The following is an 8,394-nucleotide window of genomic DNA, read 5'->3' as shown; positions in this document are numbered from 1 at the left end:
ACCCTACTGATCTATCAAACACCAGGTCTTATTTCTTTTATCTATTAGTAACTGTATAATTGTACCCATTAATAATCTCTCTTTATTCTCTCCTTTCCCACCCTTCCTGGCCTCTGGAAATCTATCTATCTTCATGAGCTCCACCTTTTTAGCTCACCCATGTGAGTGGGAACATCCTGTATTCGTCTTTCTGTGCTTGGTGTATTTCATTTAACATAATGTCCTTCACTTCCATTCATGTTGCTGCAAATAACAGGATTTTATTCTTTTTACGGCTGGATAATATTGTGTATATACCACATTTTACTTATTCATTTATCCATTGATGGGCACTTAGGTTTATTCTATATTTTGGGTATTGTAAATAGTGCTGTAGTAAACATGTGGGTGCAGACATCTCTTGGATATATTGATTTCCTTTCTTTTGAACCAGATCTCAACAATCCCTTCAGACCTCCACTAGGCAGTGTGAGGATGCCTAACGTACCCAGTATACAACCAGCAATAATGAAACCAACAGAGAAACATCCAGTTTATACACTGATTGCAAAAACAAAACAAAACAAAACAAAACAAAACATGTGTTGGCCCAAACTGAACTTCTTAAACACCAAGAAGAAGTAGAAAGAAAAGATGCATAATTCGATCATCGGGAATGAGAAATGCAAAACCTCACTCAACATGGTAGAAAAAATAATTGGCCACTTCTTCTTAGCAATTTTCCTATAGAACCTTGTTTCTATCAGGATTTTTCTGTGACAGTCCTATAGAATTCCAAAAGACACTAAAGCTTATATACTACTTCTGGATGTTCCATGCTGTAACACTGTTTCTAAATATCTTCAGATGCTTGTCTTGGTTTTGTGTTGATTTCACAAGAGTGGTTGATTTTGGATTGACTATCCCGTGGTTCTTGCTTTTTACTCCTTGTTCATTTGTCTGTTGGTACAGACCACTTTATGGAGCTTTCAGGAGTGACAGTTCATTCAGATTCTTTGTATTCTTCTTCGTCTATATTCGTTAGTTTGCTATACATGCACTCCAGGCTGTAGGATTTCATAACTGGGGCAATTGTGGTTGAATTTCAACCCTTACTGGTCTCAACCAAACTATTCCTGTTGGAATCAGGATGATAATCATAGTGGCACTTTTCGCAGCATCAGCAGCCATCTCACTAGTTATGTTTTTAAAAGATGATGGCCTCCAGCTGCATCTATGTTGCTACAAAGGACATAATTTCATTTTGGTGGCTGTGTAATATTCCATGGTGTATACATACCACATTTTCTTTACCCAGTCTACCACTGATGGACATTTAGGTTGATTCCATGACTTTGCTATTGTGAATAGTGCTGCAAGAAACATACAAGTGCAGGTGTCTTTTTGAAAAAAGAAGGTACTAATTAACATTCCCACTAATGGTGTACAAGGGTTCCCCTTTCTCTACATTCTCACCAACATCTGTTATTCTCTGTCTTTTTTGTAAAAGCCATTCTAACTGGAGTGAGATGATATCTCATTGTGGTTTTGATTTGCAGTTCTCTGATAATTAGTGGTGGTGACCATTTCTTCATATATCTGTTAGCTATTTGTATGTCTTCTTTTGAGAAATGTCTGTTCAGATCTTTTGCCCATTTTTTAATCAATTGTTTGGTTTTTTACTACTGAGTTGTTTGAGTTCCTTATATATTCTGGTTATTAATTCCTTGTCAGATGGATAGTTTGCAAATATTTTCTCTCATTCTGTAGGTTGTCTATGCAATTTTTGATTGTTTTCTTTGTTGTACAGAAGCTTTTGAGCTTTATGTAATCCCATTTATCTAGTTTTGATTTTATTTCCTGTGCTTTTGAGGCTTACTCAAAATATCTTTGCCCAGATCAATGTACTGGAGCATTTCTCCAGTATTTTGTTCTAGTAGCTTTATAGCTTTTTTGTCTAGTAGTATCTTTATTTTTAAATAAAAATATATTCTATGCCCATGGATTGGAAGAAATTGATATTGTCAGATTCAATGTAATCCCTGTGAAAATACCAATGACATTCCTCACAGAAATAGAAAAAAGGTACTAAAATTAATATGAAACCCCAAAAGACCCCAAATAGCCAAAGAAATTTTGAACAAAAAGAACAAAACTGGAGGCATTGCACTACCTGACAACAAATCAGCTGGTACTGCATAAAAACAATGGAACAGAAGAGAGAGCCCAGATTCCAATCCACACACTTAAGCCAACCCATTTTTGATGAAAATACCAAGAAAATACAATAAGGAGAGAGCAGTCTCTTCTATAAATGGTGCTGAGAAAACTGGATAACCATATGTAGAAGAATAAAACTAGACTCTATGTCTCACCATATATAAAAATCAAATCAAAATGAATCAATATTTACATCTTAACTCAGTCTTGATTTTCTTTAATTGTCCTCTACACGCAATGATTCATGTCAAAGGACAACAGTGGCAATTCTTTATGAAAACCCTAAGCAGTTAATGCCCTTGATAGAAGTGAGGAGACCTAATATATAAAGAATAAGAGAAAGATGTAAATATGACTAAACCGGGGTTCAAGTTCAAGGAAGGGATAACTTTGTATCTTGAATAGGAGAGGAATAAGAAAGGGACATGAAAGCGACGTGTTGTCGGAACACAGGGGAGTTTTTAATGGAAAGGCAGAAGATGAAAATGCCAAAAAGAGTGGTTGGTTGATAGAGCAAAGTCTCAGAACACATAGAAGCTGTTGGAATAAAGAACAAAAGCATGAAATTAACCTGAACAGAAAGAAGCCATCCTCCTTCGATATAAGAGGAGAGTGAAATGAGAGCGAATGTGGGTGGTGTGCGGTTGGAGGAGAGATTTCTATGGGTTGAATTGTATTCCCCCAAAATATATGTTCAAGTCCTAACCCCACTCCCTCAGAATGTGACCTTATTCAGAAACAAGGCTATTTCAGATGTAATTAGTGAAGATGATATCATACTGGACTATGGTGGGCCCCTAATCCAATACAACTGCAATCTTTATAAAAGAGGGAAATTTGAACACACACACACACACACACACACACACACACACACACGGAAGACAATGTGAAGACACATGAGGGATGATGGCCATGACGACTGAGGCAGAGATTGGAGTGCTGCATTTGCAAGCTAAAGAATGACCATGTATTGCCAAGAGCTTCCAGAAGCTAGGAAGAGGCAAGACAGAATTCTCCTCTACAAAGTTTAGAAGGAGCATGGCCCTGCTCATACCTTGATTTCAAGCTTCTAACCCCTAGAACTGTGACAGCGTAAATTTCCATTGTCATAGCCCCCAAGGTTGTGGTACTTGGTTATGGTAGCCTTAGGAAATGAATACAAAGGTGTTGCAGAGATCACACTTGTGGCCTTTATCTTACTGATGACAAAGAGACTAGCACCAAGATTAAAAGGAAGCATTGACTATAGTGAAGTTCCAAACTAATACCTGAGGAGAATAAAAGTGGAAGCCAAGCATGAAGATATACAAATAAGTAATAAGGACTTGGCTGAAATCAGTGACTATGAATTTATTGCAACACTAATCTGATAAAAATTCCAGACACAAATATGAATTTAGTACATGATAAAGATATTTCAAATCAGTGCATATATGATGGATTGGTTATTCAACACAATACAATTAACAATTTGAGGGTAGAAAAAAAATATCTACAGGTGGAACTAACTGTCCTCTCGATTTAAAAAGAATGTTAAAGAGTTGTTTATAATAATAGTTTTAAAAAGCAAACAACCTAAATATCGAATAAGAGAAAATATCATATGAATAACATCAGGTTGTTAACACATTTTACACCATAATAATATATTCTTATTTTAAAACTGGAAAATGTCAATACACGCTATTGTCAACTATTATAGTTTTATAAAATATATGTATATACATACACACATGTACATAATGTGTCTATACCTCTCTAAAGAAAATAAATGGTTATTGACTATTATCTCTATATGATAGAATTACAGGTATTCTTTCTATATGATTTTCTTTCAAATTATATACGTAATATTTGGCTTTACTTATTTACGGCTTTATTTAGAAAAGTACTGTAACAATGGGGGTTCTAGAATTTGAGGATCCTATGTAAGTTGTCAAAATAGCCCAGTGTTTCAACTCTCTTTTTTCAAGAATCAAAAACAATTCCTGAGATGGAGATCAGAAGAGCCATGTTGAAAAGAATAGATGAAAACCAGAGGAAACTACAGCAGGGAGATACATACCTGGGACCATGTGTATATACTAGACATCTGGTGCATTGGTTAGGAACATTGCAAAGATAAATGAAATTTGGGGAGTAAATTGCCCATGAAAATGTTTAAGCCATATGATGAATTTAAGGTTTTGTGGTACAATTTGGTTTTGGTTTTAAATTTAGAGACTGGCAGTGACCTGTTTTATGCCATGTGAGTTTGGTGTTTACCTGCTGTGGTCTGAGTGAATGACCTTAAACTGTAGGTCATTTGGGATTTTGACCTTGTTCATTTCACGTCTGCTTATGCTAGTATTATGCAGAGGTAAGTAGCTGTTACACAGACAAGGACTGCAGGCACCAGCCTATGTGCCGGGGAGAGGAAGGTGGGGAGAGGGGGCGAATACAGAAGTTGACTACAATAGCCTCGTTTTATACAGGCCTTCTAGATGTTAGGGATTTAAACTTATTTTTTAGTTTTTCTGTGTTTTGCAGTCAGGCTTGCAGTCCAGGATTATCAACTGATGCCAAGTTCTGTGGGAGCTTTAGTGTATGCAAGCTCCTAGCTTTAAATGTGTGTACCAGACATAGGAGACAATGTAGATACGCTGCCTAACATTCTATTTATCTTGTTCATCATTCAAGGCCAAGGTGGTGCTGTGGAGGGAATAGGCTCGTGGATCCGTGAAGCATATATCCATAATCTCATAAGAATTTACTCCCAACACATGGCTTCAGGTTAATTCTGGGTTTGTTATTTTGCATAGACTCTGGTCATGGCTATAGCTTTAGATTTCAGAGACCCAATCTGAATGCAGGGTTCAAATAGTTTGTTCACATTCTCCTCTCTGAGTAGAACAATCCCACTCAAGTGATTGTTCCGCATCAAACTGGACTCATTCTCTTTTATTCCTGCCTGGTTCCCCCATAATATGCCTCATTATTGCTGCGTCTTCCCTTAGAAGTCTATTCCATTTACTTATCCAGCATGGAGTTCACCCAAAACCGTCATATTGATACTTCCCTTGTAATTCTTCCAGTATTTTCTACTGATCTTCCTACTCTTCTCTATAATCTGTCCAGAATCTTTGTAACTACTCAAAATAGCAGTCTCAGTCCTTAAGATAGTGGGTTCCCAATTGTCTATATTATGAATTTTTCACATTCAGCTTTAAGAGCTACCTCTCAGCAGTTTTTTTTGGATCCTGCTTCTCAGCAGGGTCTATAGACAATTCAGTCTGCTCTCTCATATCTTCCCCTCTCTTTCTACCTAAGATTTCTTTGGACCTCTGCCACAGTTTCTGATCTAATAACGACAAAGCATCTTCCCCTTTTCTAATTCCTTTTTTAAGTATAGTTAGATTTGAGTATATATTATTTTCCCAGTTGTCTTTCCTGGTCGTAATATCTGCTTTTCCCCTTTAACTCTGTCCAGTCTTCTGATTTCTGCAATCTCAACTTTTGTTACTAGGGAATTCGTTTCTTCCTCTAGATAAGCGTTTTTCAAGGAGGGTATAATTGATAACAGTGCAGGATAACTCCTTTTTGGTGAAGCTGTCCTATATATTGCAAACGGTTTAGCATCCCTGGCCCCTGCTCACTAAATACCAGGAGCACTTTCTCAAATTCCACTATGGAAATCAAGAGTCCACAGCTATGTCTACATTATGATTTTTTGTTGTTGTTGTGGGGGTTGTGGGCCGTTGAGACAAAGTCTCATTCTGTTGCCCAGGCTGGAGTGCCGTGGCGCGATCTCAGCTCACTGCAACCTCCGCCTCCAGAATTCAAGCGATTCTCCTGCCTCCGCCTCTTGAGTAGCTGGGATTACAGGTGCCCGCCACCACACCCGGCTAATTTTTGTATTTTTAGTAGAGACAGGGTTTCACCATGTTGGCCAGGCTGGTGATGAATTTTTAGTCAGTGGGTTCAAATGTGCCTGACCAGTGTGACCTGGCCTGCTAATTCTGCCTGCTCCCAGCCCTAGAGAGTCCCAGGAGAGGTTGGGAACACTGGAAAAGTGTTACTAGCTCCACGCTTGCTCTGGAAAGGAAGAAGTAGGAGATCTAGAAAACCTGCTTCTACAGCAATGCCAAAACCAAAGCCCACTTGGAATAGTTTGGGAAGAAAACAGGAAGTAAGGGTGATCAATGGAGATCAGTTTTCTTTTAGAAGGAGCGGAGTTGAACAGAAACTGAAGTGGGATGCAGGGTAAACAAGGGTTTTTTATACAATGCGAATCACAGAATACGTTTGTATGTATGACACCAGGAGCTGCCTCAAAAAATTGTGGCTTCTACTTTCTCTTCGTAACAGGATTTTTGAGAAAAGTTAACAAGAAAAATAATTTGCCCAAAAGAAATATATGTATGTTTGTGTGTATACATACACCTACTCACATATATATGCAAGTGCAACGGTGTGAAAGACTCTACATCTGTAATATGTCACTTTCATATTCCTAGATTCAATGAAAACAGAAGTTCTGCTGAAAACAAAATATTCTGAAAAAAAAAGCAGGTCAGTTTAAGTACAATTAAGCTCAAAAAAGTTTGAGTATTGTCTCAGTTGTGGAACAGAATCCAGAGAAAGCACAAATTTGTAGAATATTCTCAGAAATTATGAGTATTTGAGATGTTTTATTTTGGTGCTTTCATTTTCTATAATGAAATGAGGTAACAAATCCCTATTTGTGTCCTAGTATTCCAAAATAGCTAGCAAGAATAGAAAAATCTGACAGTTGCTGAGAAAAAAGAAAAAACAAACAAACATGAAAATAGCCAAACCTGTCCAATCTTGTATTTATCCATTCAGGCCATAAATGGTGTTATTGTTGAAAAGAAGTTAAATTTTCTTCAGAGGAAAACTTTTTTGTGTAGAAAATGGCATTCATTGCTCACTAAATAAATATATGCAACATTAATTTGATTCCCTTCTATTAATAATCAGTAAAAATATAATAGTGGATTATCATTCATTCTTTCATTCTACAAATACTTTTAGGTCCTAGCATGGGCTAGATCCAGGGTGTAACACTGATGAAAACAGGCTCCAGCAAAAATGAGATGTATTTCTGCCCTCAAAGTACCAATAATCTTCATCAATTAAAATTGTTATGAAGAACACAAATAGGCAATTCACACAAGAATAACAAATTGTCTAGAAATGCATATAAAATACTCATCCTCTCTAGTAATCAATAAATGCAACTTTAAAATTACAATAAGATACGTTTTTCATCAACCAACTTAGAACGGACTTTCTAATAATAATATTTAGGGTTGGTGCATAAAAATAGGCCCTCTTATTAATTGTTAATTGGAACATTAATTAGCAACATTTTTCTAAGATATAATCTGGCAACAGGGATTAAAAGAATTAAAAGGTGTCATACTGTATAGCACAAACCCGCTTCCAGGAAATTCAGCTGAAAACCTAGATTACTGAAGTCTTTATAAATAGAGGAATGAGAATGTTCACCACACCACTAGATATGTACCATGAAATGGAAGATTTATCAAAAAATATGGCACATTCTTGTAGTACCATCTTACTAGTAAAAATTAGGTGGTAAAATAATACTGAATAAATTAAGAACTCTATGGTATAGTTAAAAAAAAGGGAAACAATTAAAATTGGGTATAGCATAATGTCATTATAAGTAATAAATGTGTATATATTGTAAAAATGTATATGTACGCATGTAGAAGAAAATACAGTTGTCCCCCCTTATCCACTAGGAATGTGTTCCAAGACCCCCAGTGAATGTCCAAAATCTTAAATAGTAGCAAATCCTGCAGGCACTATTTTTTTCTATACATACCTACTCATTATAAAGTTTAATTTATAAATTAGGCACAATAAAATATACTGTAGTAAAATTTATGTGAAGGTTCTCTCTCTCCTTCTCTCTCTCTCAATATCTTATTGCACTGTACTCACCTATTTTCAAGCCACAGTTGACCAGAGGTAACTGAAACCTTAGAAAGCAAAACTGTAGGTAATGGAGGACTACTGTAAACTGTAAACAAAGAGATGAAATGAGTTACAAGAGAGAAGAAGTGTACAGGTCATTTAAATGTTCTTCTTTTTGTTTCCTTATATATTCTATATTTTTCATACTGAACATGTAACACATCTTCAGTTAAAAAATAAACTTTT

The 8,394-nt window shown here is 36.2% G+C and overlaps 1 pseudogene; it reads left to right on the top strand.

The window, feature by feature from the left end:
* The first annotated feature begins 381 nt into the window (after window positions 1-381).
* On the top strand, window positions 382-1,258 carry LOC103224393 (secretory carrier-associated membrane protein 1-like; annotated as a pseudogene).
* The last annotated feature ends 7,136 nt before the right edge of the window (window positions 1,259-8,394 follow it).

This window comes from Chlorocebus sabaeus, chromosome 20 (genome assembly GCF_047675955.1).
Source record: "Chlorocebus sabaeus isolate Y175 chromosome 20, mChlSab1.0.hap1, whole genome shotgun sequence".
NCBI lineage: Eukaryota > Metazoa > Chordata > Mammalia > Primates > Cercopithecidae > Chlorocebus > Chlorocebus sabaeus.
The sequence above is the reverse complement of the archived record's forward strand: the minus strand, read 5'-3'. Positions and strand labels throughout refer to the sequence as shown.